The sequence below is a fragment of the Mus musculus genome, chromosome 4 (assembly GCF_000001635.26).
Source record: "Mus musculus strain C57BL/6J chromosome 4, GRCm38.p6 C57BL/6J".
Taxonomy (NCBI): domain Eukaryota; kingdom Metazoa; phylum Chordata; class Mammalia; order Rodentia; family Muridae; genus Mus; species Mus musculus.
In genome coordinates, this window is record NC_000070.6 from 147,190,036 (window position 1) to 147,207,034 (window position 16,999).

A 16,999-nucleotide genomic window follows, 5' to 3' on the forward strand; every position below is an offset into this window, starting at 1 on the left:
TAGTGGATTTAGGGCAGCAGTGTGGGAAGCAGGAGGTGGAGGCCAGTGTCTCCTACCAGACTGTATGCCACTTCTGGGCAATAATGCTGGCATGACCTGAACCAGCTAGGAGGAGGTGGGGTGATTAGAGACTTGAGATTCTTAGTTAAACTGAAGACTTCATTTGGGCACCAGAAACCTTAACAAATAATCTCACACCTTGAGCCACAAACTTCTATTAAAAGATGCTTTACCCCAGCGTGACACACAAACACACTTTCTGTTTGGGGTTATGGTTTAAGATGTGAACAGAAACAAGATGAGGTTTATTTAATGCCATACTGTACTGGAACGCTGAAGATCTGCAGCAGATGTAAATTCCAAGTCGTGTTATTTTTTAACATTGTGAAATTATCAAAATGCACATGAATCAAGTTTTAATAACACTGTCTGGGTGGATGAGGCTGTCCATTGCACCATTTCTTTCTTTGGGTTCTCAGGCATGGTTCCTACAGTGTAAGAACTCTGTAACATTTAACAATGAATAAATAGTAAACCTATGGGAAAAAAAAAGAAAGGAAATAAAAAGGAAAGGATATGGCTTCTCCTAAGTATGGTGAAGTAGAATGTTTCTTATCAAAAGAAAGAGAATAGCTAGACACAGGAACAGTCTACAATGGACAGAACCATGAGCCTCATGAGGAGAGGGAGGAGGCAAAGCCAGACCAAGAGGCCAGGAGGGTAAATGATCAGTAAAAAAGACCAGGTAGCCAAATGGATGCGTTACATGAGGAAGAGCAGCTGGGAGGACATTTGCCCAGCCTCTGTGCTAGGTGTCTGGAAAGGACAGCAATGCACTGTATGTAACAGGTAGGGATAGAGGACTGTTTGGAGAACCTGGAACCAAGGACTGATTTGATTTGTTAATTAGGCACCTTGACCTTTTGTTCCAAGGTTTAATATTCAACATTAGGGAGGACTGAAGAGATTGAAATGATTTAATTGTAATCTCAAAAGTTATTTTTTAAAAAAATGAACGTTCTTTTATTTCTTCTCTGCCTAAATTATCAATGGAGGTAAAGGGAGGGAGGGACTTAGGTGGGAGAAGTGAGAGGGAGGGAAAAAGGGGAGCAGGATGAGTTATGGGTGGGAGACAAGAGAGCACCCAGAGGGCCAGAAAAATGAATGGAAATATGGAGCAGTAGAATTTGGAGATTGGAGAGAAACCTCTAGAAAGTCTTATAGACCTGGGGTGTTAGAGGCTTCCTAGATCATGCCATGTCTCCATATTGATGATAATGAACTGAACCTCTGAACCTGTTAACCATCCCCATTGAAATGTTCTTTTGTCCTTATAAGTGTTGCCTTGGTCACCTGTCTGTTCACAACAGTAATCCCTATGACAGCAATTCTTAATAATAGAGCTTGATGAAAGGCTAAGCTACAGGAGATATTGCTCAAAACAGACACATGTATGAAAGTAGCTGATCAAAGGAATAAAATTTTTCATGGCTGGGAAACATTAGGAATAGAAACAAGTAAAAAGTCAGATCAGAGATGCATAGAGGTAACAAAATTGAAAGATCAATACCAAGACAATATAATTGTAAAATTCCCAAGGTACAACAACTTTATTTTGGTAGGTACTTTTCCCTCAAGAATTTGAGAAGTTTAATCATGAGAAAAAGCAATGTCATTGTAACAGGGGGCACAGACTGGAATCAAGGTGACCTAAGCCACCACAGCTTATCTCAGAATCATTATTGTAAATATTTCTTTTTGTAAAAAGATTGCAGATAAAGCTGATGGAAATACTATATGTTGCCAGAGTGAAATCACTCCATACACAAGCAGAAGATGAATTAAGAAAAGTTGCTTTAGTGACTGTGTGCTTTCATGACAGGCTAATTATCAGACTCATCAGCCTAGCATAAATTTGAATTCAATATATGCTGTCACTCTTAAGTTTCTTTTAGGTTGAGTTCACAGATTATGCTTTGAACAAGTTAAATATGGACTGGAGACTGCATATCTAGGCTCTTAGGCAGATGGAAAATTTACGTAGTACAGATATTGTAAGAGTCGTTTCTTACATAACCATTTTCCTAAAAAAAAAAACCCACAAAGATAGCAGTATATAATTTTCATTTGCACATAATTTTTATTATTCAGCCGGGTGTGGTGGTGCACGCCTTTAATCCCAGCACTCAGGAGGCAGAGGCAGGTGGATTTCTGAGTTCGAGGCCACCCTGGTCTACAGAATGAGTTCCAGGATCAGCCAGGACTATACAGAGAAACTCTGTCTCCAAAAAAAAAAAAAAAATTATTATTCAAATTGTTTTGTTTTCCTCCATGTTGGGATGACCATATGTTTGTAAAAAAGACAATATTTTGATGTATTCCCAACCATTTTTGAACATCTGTTAGAAGGCTCAGAGTGAAATGTTTATAGGGTGCAAATCTAACAACCTGACCTTGATCACTATATAACAAATGTCCATATTTCCTCTCTTGTCAGGGCACTCTGGGGGAGTCAGCTTGTGAGGCAGAAATGCCAAAAAGCTGCTCATGAGAAATGAATTTCTAGGTCTCTCCTCCTGGATATTCTGGCGAAAGCCAACTCTCCAGTTTGGATCGGTTTGTCAGGCGAAAAGCCTGGAAGCTGTTTCACGAGGATAAGAGTCCAGGGAAATTTTCCTCCCAGAGTTATGGCATCTCTTTCCCTAACCCATTATATTCAAATTTCCACCACATTAATCTAGTGTATAGATTCACATGCACTCTATATAGTATTACCTTATAGTAAATGCCTTTTAAGACTGTATTCTAACATAGCTAAAGCCTTTTTCCATTGTTCTTAGATTCCAGATAGCAGCAAGGAGCTTAACCTATTCAGTAACTAATTAGCCCCACCATAAAACAATAAAAGATCTGTCATTTACTCAGCTGTCTGTAGATAGAGACTAAAAGTCTCACTGAGATAGAAATCTTTTACTACAGGCTACATTCCATGTCAAGTATAAGTTGATATACTACCCTGATAAGGGGGAACTCTCCCGACAGGATAAGTTTTACTAGACCTAAGAATTTAGAGCTCCTGATAACTCACTACTCTTAAGGCCTATCAAGAGTTAACAACCCCCTGATGCTTTTAGGCTGATCCTAGGCAGGGCTTGTTATCCCTAATGTAAACATTTAATTAGTCCCTGCAAATTCCTTTCTGCTGTAACTGGTGAATTTCAGTGTATCTTGTCTTTTTGTGACTTGTATCCTCTGATAATTCGTTGTAATATAAGTCTGAAGCTCAACCAGAACATTACATTCAGATCCAACACCATTCTAGCGTGTTCGACTGTCTGTCACTACATCCTAATTTGCCCATCTACTCTAGAGACTCTTTTCTACACGGGCACAGGGGACCAGAGGGCCTGCTGCACTCTCTTGAATATTTTGTTCCCCAATCTAGGTAGGACTAAAGCATCCACACTTTGATCTTCTTTATTCTTGAGCTTCATGTGTACTGTGAGTTTTATCTTGGTTATTCTGAGCTGTGGAGCAGAGAATGACAGAAAAGCCATCAAGACGCTGACCCACCTGGGAATCCATCCCATGTACAGACATCAAACCCAGATACTAATGTGGATGCCAAGAAGTGCTTGCTGAGAAGAACCTGATATATCTCTCTCCTGAGAGGCTCTGCCAAAGCCTAACAAATACAGAGGTGGATGCTTGAAGCCACCCGTTGGACTGAGCTTGGGTTCACGATGGAGGAGCTAGAGACAAGACTTAAGGAGCTGAAGGGGTTTGCAACCCATAGGAAGAGCAACAACGTCAACCATCCAGGACCCCCCCCCCCCCCCCCAGAGCTTACAGGGACTAAACCACCATCCAAAGAGTACACATGGAAGGATCCAAGGCTCCATCTGCCTACGTAGCAGAGGATGGCCTTATCAGGCATCAATGAGAGGAGAGGCCCTTGGTCCTGTGAAGGCTCCATACCCCAGTGTAGGGGAATGTCAGGGTGGGGAGGCAGGAGTAGGTGTGTGTGGGAGCACCTGTACAGAAGCACAGGGAGGGAGGATGGGATAGGGGGCTTCCAGAGGTGAAAACCAGGAAAGGGGATTACATGAAATATAAATAAATAAAATATCAGCATCAACCAACATTAGCCACTGTGAAAATTCTCTGGCACTCATTTGCGGTCTGAGAATGAAACAACTATTTAGACTTAAGTATGAACTAATACACTTGAAAAAATATAATTGAAGCATAAAAATATAATTGAAGCATAAAAAAATGTCCAGAGTACATCCTACAAAGTTGTTTTCCAATTTGCACATATCTGTCCTGGCCTAAATCCTTGTAAAAATACACACATACACACACACACACACACACACACACACACACACACACACACACACACACACATGAATGCATTCATTCCTGTTAAGGTTTCTTAAAGCCTATCTACAGAATTTCTCTTCAGCATGAATTTGTTCATGTAACAGATACCAAGCAACAAGGCTTCAAGTCAGAAAACTCAATCCTTCCTCGAGAGTGCGATCATAATATTTGAATAGATTGTTGATCCATATCAGACTCCTTTCTTCAGAATCAATAATCTTGTGTTACCGGGTACAAGTGTGTTACCTAAGAATATTAGCAAATCCTTTATAGACATATATTCCCCTCAGTATGCATTTTTTCAGATGCTCAATACTACAGTAATATGCAAAATATCTAACACGTTCATTATGCACTAAAGTTTGTACTCTTGTGTAAAGCTATCTATCAGGAGGTAAAATTCAGGTACAGGTTTAGCTCTCTATTGGACAAGTTAACAAAAGCAGTTTAGTTAAAAAGACCAAAGCCCCTGTCATTTAGGACTCCTCGGACTCTTCCTTCTTTGCTTCCACTTTCTTCTCCTCAGCTGGGGCGGCAGCAGTGGAGGGAGCAGGAACACCAGAAGGTGCAGCTCCAGCAGTTGGAGCAGGCCCAGCAGCCCCAACATTGCAGATGAGGCTACCAGTGTTGACATTGGCCAGAGCCTTTGCAGACAAGCCAGGCCAGAAAGGTTCAAGCTGACACCAGCTGCTTTAATGAGGGCATTGATCTTAACTTCTGTGACCATCACCTTGTTGTCTTGCAGGATGAGGGCAGAGTAGATCCAGGCAAGCTCGGAGACGGACACCATGTTGCGGACTGCTGGCAAGGTGTTAGTCGCTGGATGATGTAAGGGCCTCACCCCAACGTGGCATTAACAAACTGAACACATTAACAGGGTTTCTCTGTAGACATCCCAATGGCTATCTTAGGAAGCTGACAGTGACCTATGGGGACCTGTGCTGCCCCATGCCCATGTATGCTTCACCCGTGCAGTGCCTTCCTGGCTGTGTTAAATCACCAGTGCTGTGGACTGGACTCAGTCGACCCCTCAACTCGCAGGGGCCCCTCAACTCTCGGGAGAATCAGAGTCCTGGTACACAGGCATGAAGGAATCAGCAGGGTGACAAACAGATGCAAACACAAGAGAGTGTTGATCTGAATGTAATTTCTCAAAGGAAGCATCAGACTTATGATACAGAAGAAAATAAGGAAGTTAGGTGACACATCACCCAAGGTACATTGAGGTTACCCGATGCTTAATGACTCTTTACACAAAAAAGAAAAATGCATACATAAAGACTGACAGGAACTAGGTAATGTAACAACTGAGACAAAGTCATCTCTATCTAAGGTCAGCTATATATCTAAAAGCCAGGTGTGAGGTCATTATGTTCCCAGGGCTGGTCCTTTCTTGCCCAAACCATAGTTCTAATTCTCATTTATTGTTTAGCCCACCACCAGCCAGCTCTTAGTAAATATCTAACTATGCTATGCTTCTGGGCTAGTGAAAGTATGTGCTAGGGAGTTCTGTTCTAGGTAACCTTGTCATGAATAATGCAATACTCTAGTTCCTCCTTAAACCACATCTCGACCTACTTCCTAAAGCATTGTAAATTCTTGTAAATGTGAGTGACTGGGCTGTTATTCTAAGTGATTTTGTTGGGGACTTTCTTCTATTAAGTAATGTAGTCTGCCATATATAACTATAGTAAGAATTCTAAACTTACTTTGCTAAGCTTGCCCTGAGATTTCTAACTCTATTTAGTAGATAGTAATGCCTGAATTCTTTCACTGTCTCTTTTTCAATACTGGAGGCAATCCGTGTTAATCGGTAACAGTCTAATGAAATCCCAAGTCCAGGGCCGGCTCAAGGGCTGGCTAGGACATTGGTGAAGGCCAGGAAGCAAAGTTCAACCTAATTTAGATATTTGACAAATCATTCCTTGGAGACACTGATAATAAAACAATACTGAAAAAAAGCACACAGACCCATTCACCTATTAACGCAAGGACAAGTTTGAAACATTCATGCTATGGGATGCCAAGGCTCCAGGAGACTTCCATGAAACTTTTTGCCTCAGGACCTTGTCTAAGCTTTTGGACTTGCCACACAGATTTCACTGGAGTGGCTATGGCACACCAGCACCTGGATCTGTAAGGTTCTGCAAAGAAAGGCTTTGCACGTTCACTCTTCTGCCTCACCAGTCTTGATTTCTGAACTTATAAATTTGACCATAAGCTACTTGTGAAGTAAAAGATCGAACAAAAGAATGAGGGTTGGCGATGACTCAGAAGTTTAAGAGCAGGGGTGGGTGTGGAGGGGTGGGTGCACTGGGGAGAAAGCTCAGCGGTTAAGAGTGCTGACTGCTCTTCCACAGATTCTGAGTTCAATTCCCAGCAACCACATAGTGGCTCACCACCATTTGTAATGGGATCCAATGCTCTCTTCAGGTGTGTCTGAAGAGAGCTACAGTGTGCTCATATACATAAATACAAAATTAAAAAAATAAAGTTAGGAGCACTGGCCTGCTCTTGCAGAAGACTCAAAATTGATTCCAAGCATCAACATGGTGGCTCCCAAACATCTTCAGGGACCTGATTCCCTATCCTAACTTCTGAGGGCAACAGACAACAAATGGTGTACATATATGCAGGTTGGCAAAATGTTCATACTTGACAATAGACCAGAGAAATAGTGTTTTTAATTAATGGGCTATCTCCCCAAGCCTCTAAATCACTTCTTAAAATGCCGGAATGTATATAAACTCACTGGCAGCATATCCTTGGCAACCTCACTAAAACTGTGATGTAGCTCTAAATATCACACAGGAGGAGCAATGATAAATACTTACAAAATTTTAAAAAAAAAGAAAAAGACTGGAGCTGGACACTTAAAGCTAGCTTCAAAGCACAAGGCCCTCTCCTGGCCTCTGCAGCTACTTGCACCTGTGTGTGTGTGTGTATGTGTGGCATGCGTAGTGTGTATGCATGTTCATATGTGTGTGGTATATATGTGTGCACTTTCATGTGTATGTGCAGTGTGTACAGTGTATGTTTGTATGTGTATTAGTGATGTGGTGTGTATGTGTACAGTGTATGTTTCTGTGTGTATGAATAACGTGCAGCATGTATGTGCATATGTGTAAACAAAAATATTTGTCTCTAGGTGTGTAACAAAGGTGAATAAAATAAATCTTTTTAAAAAATGAGTTGGGCTGGAAATATGGCTTAGCAGGTGGGAGCACTGACTGTTCTTCCAGAGGTTCTGAGTTCAATTCCCAGCAACCACATGGTGGATCACAACTATTTCTTTTGGGATCTGACATCCTCTTATCTTGTGTCTGAAGAAAGTGACAGTGTACACACATACATAAAAGAAATAATGTTTTTTTTAAATGGGTCAAAATAAGTCCTATCTGAAAACTAAAAAGTTGTTCTGGGCTGGCGAATGGTTCCATTGGTAAAGAACCTGGAAAAACCTGACTGCCTGAGGTTTGGATTCTCAGAACCTATATAAAAGGCTGGATCCAGGTTAGAGAGATGGCCTACTTGTTATGAGTACCTGTTTCTCCTGCAGAGAACCTTGGTCAACTGTCTTCACTCACATCACTGCTCACAACAGGTTATCTGATGGCCTCTTCTGACCTTCTAACACACTTGCACACATGCAGGGAAAACACATTAATAAATTTCAAAAAATTAAAAAAAAAAGAAAAAGAAAGAAGAAAGAAAAATTTAAAACCTGGACACAGCCACATGCTTGTGTTCGTGTGACCCCAGTGTTTACTCTCACTCTGGAACTGAGAAAGCACAGACCTCTAGCAGTCAGGGCACATCTGCCTGGCAAACACCACTAAATGTCAGCGATGTAGGAAAATCACCACATGATCAAAATCTATGACACTGTCCTAAAGGGTTTTTCTCTTCAAAGACACAGGGTGCAATCTCATAAAACAACTCATATCAAACATTTAATAACTTTAGTAAGCCAGGCCTTGTGGTGCATGTCTGTCACCTCAGCCTTCAGTAGCCTAAAGCAGGATGACAAGTTTGATGCCAGCTAGTATTAACATAGCAGAAACTTTCTCTAACAAACAAGGGTCTGAAGAGATGACTCAGTGATTAGAGCAGTGGCTGATTTCCCAGAGGACCTGGGTTTGGTTCCCAGCACCCACAAGGTCATACATAACTATTAACTCAAGTTCCAGGGAATTTGGTGCCTTCTTCTGGTCTCTGTGGGTACTGCATGCACATGGTGCACAGGCACATGCAGGCAAAACACCCAAACCCACAAAAAGGGGGGAAAAAAGTAAATTCATTAAATTATGCATGGTGGTACGTGCCTGTAAAAATACATACAAATTGACAATGTGTTCAGCATGCAAAGTATACTCCTTAAATAGCATAACACCATACATGATTTTAAACCACAGAGAGACTGGAGAGACAGCTCAGTGTTTAAGAGCATTTACTGATTTTGCAAAGGACCTGGGTTCGATTCCCAGTATCCACACAGCTCTGGCTCCAAGGGATATGGTGCTCTATTCTGACCTTTGTGGACACCAGAGATTGCCATGGGGCAATTACGCAAAATAAAGCTAAAGAAAAATATTTAGCTGAATAAAGTTTGAAGGTTGAAAAAAAAAAGTATATCAAGGCCAAAAGTTATTCCCCCACAAAGACTGCTCAACGTTTCTGTAGTCTGTGCAGGTGAATGTAAGGAACTAAGAGTTGCTGGAGTGATGAGAAACAGGCATTTGATCACCCTGACAGAACAGGCAGATAACTGGTCCCCAGGGCCACCACACTAACTGTGTCCTGAACAGTGTTCACTTAGTCCATGTGTGCTCCATCTCTGCTGTGTGTGTCAAGACAGTATCTGCCTATCTGCACAAGGCATAGCACATAATGATGCAATTAGGCTAAGCAATTCTCCCTTTGACCAGTAACATGGCTTACTGTTAGCTACCTTGATTATTACAGGAAGAACATGTGCCTGGAGCCACAAAAGCTCTTGACTACCAGAGCACTTTATGAGAGGTCCTGTCATCCAGCCACACTTAAGTTGCTCCCTCTCTAGGCCAGGCTTGTGGACAATGCACAGCTTAGCCTGCATACCTGCAAAGCACAGCAGTGAAACTTTATCCAGTTCGATGGTGTGTGTGGTGGTGGTGGTGGTGGTGGGAGGTCCACCAGCACCATGTTATCATTCTTGGTGACTCTCCCGTGGTAGGTCAGCTCGAGCCATGGCTTGTGCTTGTTAACTGGTGGGAGAAAAAGGGAAGCAACAGTAAGATGCAGATCACTGCTTCAGCGTTCTGCTGCCTTTGAAGATGAACATGTGTCGTCTAGCTTCCACACAGTGCACATACACACAGGAAAGCAAAGCCAGAGGCACATAAATCAAAGAGAGCAAAGAGACTGATCATCTGAAAAGGGTGAACTGTGGTTTGATTATGGGAGTGCCCCATGTAAAATCTAACCCAGATCATGAAGACAGAAATTGACTCCTTCCCTCCACAAGAGGCTCCTGCGACATGAGCTCTGACAGAGCGACATCAGGAGGGTCATCATTCCTACCCTCTGTCCCCAAGGAGGCAGAATGGGATGGCACAATAGCAGGGATGCCTGAGGGCTTTGACGGAATCCAGTAAAGCTCACGGCAGTGCGGGCCAACCTTCATCAAAGGTTCATGGAACAGAAGGCACCTCTACTATGCAATGGGAGATGGGCAACTCACCCACTGCTGAGACCTCAGTATATTTTATATGAACCACACTAAGAAGGAAGCTGGGACAACTCGGGGGATCAGCTCGTGGCAAACTGCTCACAAACAATGAAGACTCAGACACATCTCACCATCCTGTAGTTTTAGGGTTCTCTCTGTCTCTCTCTTTTTCTCTGTCTCTCTCTTTGTCTCTGTCTGTCTCTTTCCAAGCTAAAAACTCTAGGCTGGTTTCAAATTTAACCTTCCTGCTTCTGCCTCCCAAACTTCTGGGATCACAGCTGCACACCACTGAACCCCACTCCAGTTTTTCATTTTACAAGGGAAACTATTAATTCAGCTTGTAACCAATATCAACATTTGATTCAAACTTGTATTGATGCTTTGTTTTGCTAATAAAATTACAAGTATAATAAAATAAAATTGAATTTTATTCCAACATTTGAATCCACAAGACTCTCTTTTTTGATTTTTTTGGTTTTTCGAGACAGGGTTTCTCTGTATAGCCCTGGCTGTCCTGGAACTCACTTTGTAGACCAAACTGGCCTCGAACTCAGAAATTCAGCTGCATTTGCCTCCCGAGTGCTGGGATTAAAGGCGTGTGCCACCACGCCCGGCTACAAGACTCTTAATTTAACATGATGTCACCTTGTTTTTTCCAGAACCACAGGGATATAAAAATAGTAAGCATAATGATGTGTGGGGCAGCTGCCCTGTCCTAACACAGAATGGACAGGCTCACTATAACAGAAAATCTACAGCTGAAAATGGTTAACACATTTCAGAGAAGAACATAACTTTATGTCGATTTAATCTACTGCCATTCCAGGATTCTAATTTTATAATTCACAATTTCTCAATTGCTCCTTTCAAGCTGGCAGTATAAGGAGAGATATCGCCATTTCCAGAGGCTGAACTTTTCAATAATTAATGAATGTTATTTTTAGTATTTCTTCACATTGCTGGGCATGGTGGCACACACCTTTAATTCCAGCACTCGGGAGGCAGAGGCAGGCAGATTTCTGAGTTCGAGGCCAGCCTGGTCTACAAAGTGAGTTCCAGAACTATACAGAGAAACCCTGTCTCGAAAAAACCACAAAAAATTTTTTCTTCACATTCAATTTGCATTATGAAACATTTATGGAAAGAAGCGACTGATGTTTCTGTAATCATCCTCTCTCGAACCACCGGAAGTTTATGGGCGGAAAGTCAAGGACTCCATCAGGCATCTTGAAGCCCTAGTGCAGCACTCCATTGCATGCCACAACATCAAAGCCAGCTACATTCGTAACAGCAAACCTCATGATCACACCTGTTAGAGTGTCGGTTTTCTGGGGTTACTCTCAGGCAAAAATGATCTTTGTGACTACAGATCTTAATGATTAGAAACTTGATTTTAGAATCTATGAATGCCAGGCAGCAGTGGTCCATGACTTAATGCCAATGCTGTGAGGCAGAGGCAGGTGGATTTCTTAGTTTGAGGCCAGCCTGGTCTTCTGAGCAAGTTCTAATATAGCCAGGGCAATTCAAGAAAAGCTTGTCTCAGAAAAACAAGAACAATCAGTAAGAACAGTGAAGCTCAGGGTTAACTTCAGGTAGGAAAGTTTATCCCAGCACATCTTAATTCTGTGGGTAAAGAAGGCTGTTCTTCTGCCCAAGTCACATGACCAAGAGATTCTGCCTGGTTATTTTCAGATCCACTATGTGCCACAGAGCCCGACACCAATCATACTCGACAAGTCTTCTTCTGCTGCTTTATTTCTTTTGCGTGAAGAATTCCATCGGCTGAAAGAAAGAATTTGACATATGCTTCCTATACCAGAATACCTATGGTGGCCATACTGTAAGTTTCAACCATCTTTAAGGCATTTCAAATATAAGTGAACCTATAAAATCCCAAGACAAACTGAATCTTGGTCCATCAAATGGCTCTGCAATCCTGAGATATCGCCACCAGGGGGCAGCAGGTGCTCGGGTTGACATGCGTGAAATTATGTTTTGATTAAAAATTAACCTCTAGCCCACCCCGTGGCTACTAAAGGTATATCAGCAGCCCGCATTGAGATGCTCGGGGTGGAAAAGTACCTGCGACTGTGTTCTATGTCACATGCCCACAGTCTTCTGCAAATTCAGGGAAGCTTCCAGACTCCCAACTTCCACCACTCTGCTTGGTAAAAGATCCCCCCAAAAAATCATCCAAATTTGCCATGGATCTGGGTTTTAACACACAGATAAGTCTGTCTAAACACACTTGAAGGCCGCTCAAGGGAAATGAATGGCTTATTTCCCTCTCCAGTGGCATGAGTGACACCAGGGGTGAGGTGAACAACATCTAGACAGCCGAGATCGAGTAAAGACACCCTCCCACCCATGTATGACTTAGTGGACCAGGGAGTCTGTGGAGTTACTCATGGGAGCACAGTGACTCGAAAGCAGCTTCAGCATAGAAAACTGTTGGGAGCCGCCCCCACATTCGCCGTCACAAGATGGCGCTGACATCCTGTGTTCTAAGTGGTAAACAAATAATCTGCGCATGTGCCAAGGGTATTTTACGACTACTTGTACTCTGCCTTTCCTGTGAACGTCAGCTCGGCCATGGGCTGCAGCCAATCAGGGAGTGATGCGTCCTAGGCGAAATATAACTCTCCTAAATAGGGAAGGGGTTTCGATTTCATGATTGAAGGGGCTTTCGCTTTTGGGGCTGGGGGTTTGCGCTCCTAGCTCCTGAAGATGTAAGCAATAAAGTTTTGCCGCAGAAGATTCTGGTCTGTTGCGTCTTTCCTGGCCGGTCGCGCGAACGCGTATAACAATTGGTGCTGAAATCCGGGACGAGAAAAAATCCGGGACGAAAAAATACAAGAAAACTCGGGACCGGCGCAAGGAAGATCCCTCATTCCAGAACCAGAACTGCGGGTCGCGGTAATAAAGGTTCCCGTAAAGCAGACTGTTAAGAAGGATTCAACTGCATGAATTCAGAACTTTTCAGCTGGGGGAACAGAGTACCAGTGAGTACAGCTTTACAAGGTACGCCTGGCCTTGAACTTTCTAAGGAAATTCAAGACAGTCTATCAGAAGTAAAGTGGAAAATGGCTTTGCAAGGTATGTTTGGCCTTGAATTTTTTCTAGTGTTAGGAGCCCTTTTGTTCCTTTTCACATGTTATCAGGTGATTAAGATAGGGCTGAAAATTCTGGATGAAATTCAGGGCAATCTATCAGAAGTAAAGCGGGGAGAGAGAGTAGGAGCAAAGAGAAAATATGGTACACAAAATAAGTATACAGGCCTTTCCAAGGGTCTTGAACCCGAGGAAAAGTTTAGGTCAGGTAAGAATACCTGGGGAGAGATTAGAAGGAAGGAAAAGAAAAAAGAAAAGAAAAAAGATCGATTAGCGGAGGTCTCTAGGAGATACTCGTCACTAGATGAGCTCAGGAAGCCAGCTCTTAGTAGCTCTGAAGCAGATGAAGAATTCTCCTCTGAGGAAACAGACTGGGAGGAAGAAGCAGCCCATTACCAGCCAGCTAATTGGTCAAGAAAAAAGCCAAAAGCGGCTGGCGAAAGCCAGCGTACTGATCAACCTCCGGGCAGTCGGTTTCAAGGTCCGCCCTATGCGGAGCCCCCGCCCTGCGTAGTGCGTCAGCAATGCGCAGAGAGGCAATGCGCAGAGAGGCAATGCGCAGAGAGGCAGTGCGCAGAGAGGCAGTGCGCAGAGAGGCAGTGCGCAGAGAGGCAGTGCGCAGACTCATTCATTCCCAGAGAGGAACAAAGGAAAATACAACAGGCATTTCCGGTCTTTGAAGGAGCCGAGGGTGGGCGTGTCCACGCTCCGGTAGAATACTTGCAAATTAAAGAACTTGCCGAGTCGGTCCGTAAATACGGAACCAATGCTAATTTTACCTTGGTGCAGTTAGACAGGCTCGCCGGCATGGCACTAACTCCTGCTGACTGGCAAACGATTGTAAAAGCCGCTCTCCCTAGTATGGGCAAATATATGGAATGGAGAGCGCTTTGGCACGAAGCTGCACAAGCGCAGGCCCGAACAAACGCAGCTGCTTTGACTCCAGAGCAGAGAGATTGGACTTTTGACTTGTTAACGGGTCAGGGAGCTTATTCTGCTGATCAGACAAACTACCATTGGGGAGCTTATGCCCAAATTTCCTCCACGGCTATTAGGGCCTGGAAGGCGCTCTCCCGAGCAGGGGAAGCCACTGGGCAATTAACAAAGATAATCCAGGGACCTCAGGAATCCTTCTCAGATTTTGTGGCCAGAATGACAGAGGCAGCAGAGCGTATTTTTGGAGAGTCAGAGCAAGCTGCGCCTCTGGTAGAACAGCTCATCTATGAGCAAGCCACAAAGGAGTGCCGAGCGGCCATAGCCCCAAGAAAGAACAAAGGCTTACAAGACTGGCTCAGGGTCTGTCGAGAGCTTGGGGGACCTCTCAGCAATGCAGGTTTAGCGGCTGCCATCCTTCAATCCCAAAACCGCTCCATGGGCAGAAATAATCAGAGGACATGTTTTAACTGCGGAAAGCCTGGGCATTTTAAGAAAGATTGCAGAGCTCCAGATAAACAGGGAGGGACTCTCACTCTTTGCTCTAAGTGTGGCAAGGGTTATCATAGAGCCGACCAGTGTCGCTCTGTGAGGGATATAAAGGGCAGAATTCTTCCCCCACCTGATAGTCAATCAGCTTATGTGCCAAAAAACGGGTCATCGGGCCCTCGGTCCCAGGGCCCTCAAAGATATGGGAACCGGTTTGTCAGGACCCAGGAAGCAGTCAGAGAGGCGACCCAGGAAGACCCACAAGGGTGGACCTGCGTGCCGCCTCCGACTTCCTATTAATGCCTCAAATGAGTATTCAGCCGGTGCCAGTGGAGCCTATACCATCCTTGCCCCCGGGAACCATGGGCCTTATTCTCGGCCGGGGTTCACTCACCTTACAGGGCTTAGTAGTCCACCCTGGAGTTATGGATTGTCAACATTCCCCTGAAATACAGGTCCTGTGCTCAAGCCCTAAAGGCGTTTTTTCTATTAGTAAAGGAGATAGGATAGCTCAGCTGCTGCTCCTCCCTGATAATACCAGGGAGAAATTTGCAGGACCTGAGATAAAGAAAATGGGCTCCTCAGGAAATGATTCTGCCTATTTGGTTGTATCTTTGAATGATAGACCTAAGCTCCGCCTTAAGATCAACGGAAAAGAGTTTGAAGGCATCCTTGATACCGGAGCAGATAAAAGTATAATTTCTACACATTGGTGGCCCAAAGCATGGCCCACCACAGAGTCATCTCATTCATTACAGGGCCTAGGTTATCAATCATGTCCCACTATAAGCTCCATTGCCTTGACGTGGGAATCCTCTGAAGGGCAGCAAGGGAAATTCATACCTTATGTGCTCCCACTCCCGGTTAACCTCTGGGGAAGGGATATTATGCAGCATTTGGGCCTTATTTTGTCCAATGAAAACGCCCCATCGGGAGGGTATTCAGCTAAAGCAAAAAATATCATGGCAAAGATGGGTTATAAAGAAGGAAAAGGGTTAGGACATCAAGAACAGGGAAGGATAGAGCCCATCTCACCTAATGGAAACCAAGACAGACAGGGTCTGGGTTTTCCTTAGTGGCCATTGGGGCAGCACGACCCATACCATGGAAAACAGGGGACCCAGTGTGGGTTCCTCAATGGCCCCTATCCTCTGAAAAACTAGAAGCTGTGATTCAACTGGTAGAGGAACAATTAAAACTAGGCCATATTGAACCCTCTACCTCACCTTGGAATACTCCAATTTTTGTAATTAAGAAAAAGTCAGGAAAGTGGAGACTGCTCCATGACCTCAGAGCCATTAATGAGCAAATGAACTTATTTGGCCCAGTACAGAGGGGTCTCCCTGTACTTTCCGCCTTACCACGTGGCTGGAATTTAATTATTATAGATATTAAAGATTGTTTCTTTTCTATACCTTTGTGTCCAAGAGATAGGCCCAGATTTGCCTTTACCATCCCCTCTATTAATCACATGGAACCTGATAAGAGGTATCAATGGAAGGTCTTACCACAGGGAATGTCCAATAGTCCTACTATGTGTCAACTTTATGTACAAGAAGCTCTTTTGCCAGTGAGGGAACAATTCCCCTCTTTAATTTTGCTCCTTTACATGGATGACATCCTCCTGTGCCATAAAGACCTTACCATGCTACAAAAGGCATATCCTTTTCTACTTAAAACTTTAAGTCAGTGGGGTTTACAGATAGCCACAGAAAAAGTCCAAATTTCTGATACAGGACAATTCTTGGGCTCTGTGGTGTCCCCAGATAAGATTGTGCCCCAAAAGGTAGAGATAAGAAGAGATCACCTCCATACCTTAAATGATTTTCAAAAGCTGTTGGGAGATATTAATTGGCTCAGACCTTTTTTAAAGATTCCTTCTGCTGAGTTAAGGCCTTTGTTTGGTATTTTAGAAGGAGATCCTCATATCTCCTCCCCTAGGACTCTTACTCTAGCTGCTAACCAGGCCTTACAAAAGGTGGAAAAAGCCTTACAGAATGCACAATTACAACGTATTGAGGATTCGCAGCCTTTCAGTTTGTGTGTCTTTAAGACAGCACAATTGCCAACCGCAGTTTTGTGGCAGAATGGGCCATTGTTGTGGATCCATCCAAACGTATCCCCAGCTAAAATAATAGATTGGTATCCTGATGCAATTGCACAGCTTGCCCTTAGAGGCCTAAAAGCAGCAATCACCCACTTTGGGCGAAGTCCATATCTTTTAATTGTACCTTATACCGCTGCACAGGTTCAAACCTTGGCAGCCACATCTAATGATTGGGCAGTTTTAGTTACCTCCTTTTCAGGACAAATAGATAACCATTATCCAAAACATCCAATTTTACAGTTTGCCCAAAATCAATCTGTTGTG

General features: G+C 43.5%; 1 protein-coding gene and 1 pseudogene across 1 annotated transcript in view; one reads left to right on the forward strand and one right to left on the reverse strand.

The window, feature by feature from the left end:
• Positions 1–16,999, forward strand: part of Zfp978 (zinc finger protein 978) — a 267,146-nt gene that overhangs the window by 65,154 nt on the left and 184,993 nt on the right. The window lies entirely within an intron of this gene.
• Positions 4,793–5,242, reverse strand: Gm13163 (predicted gene 13163; annotated as a pseudogene).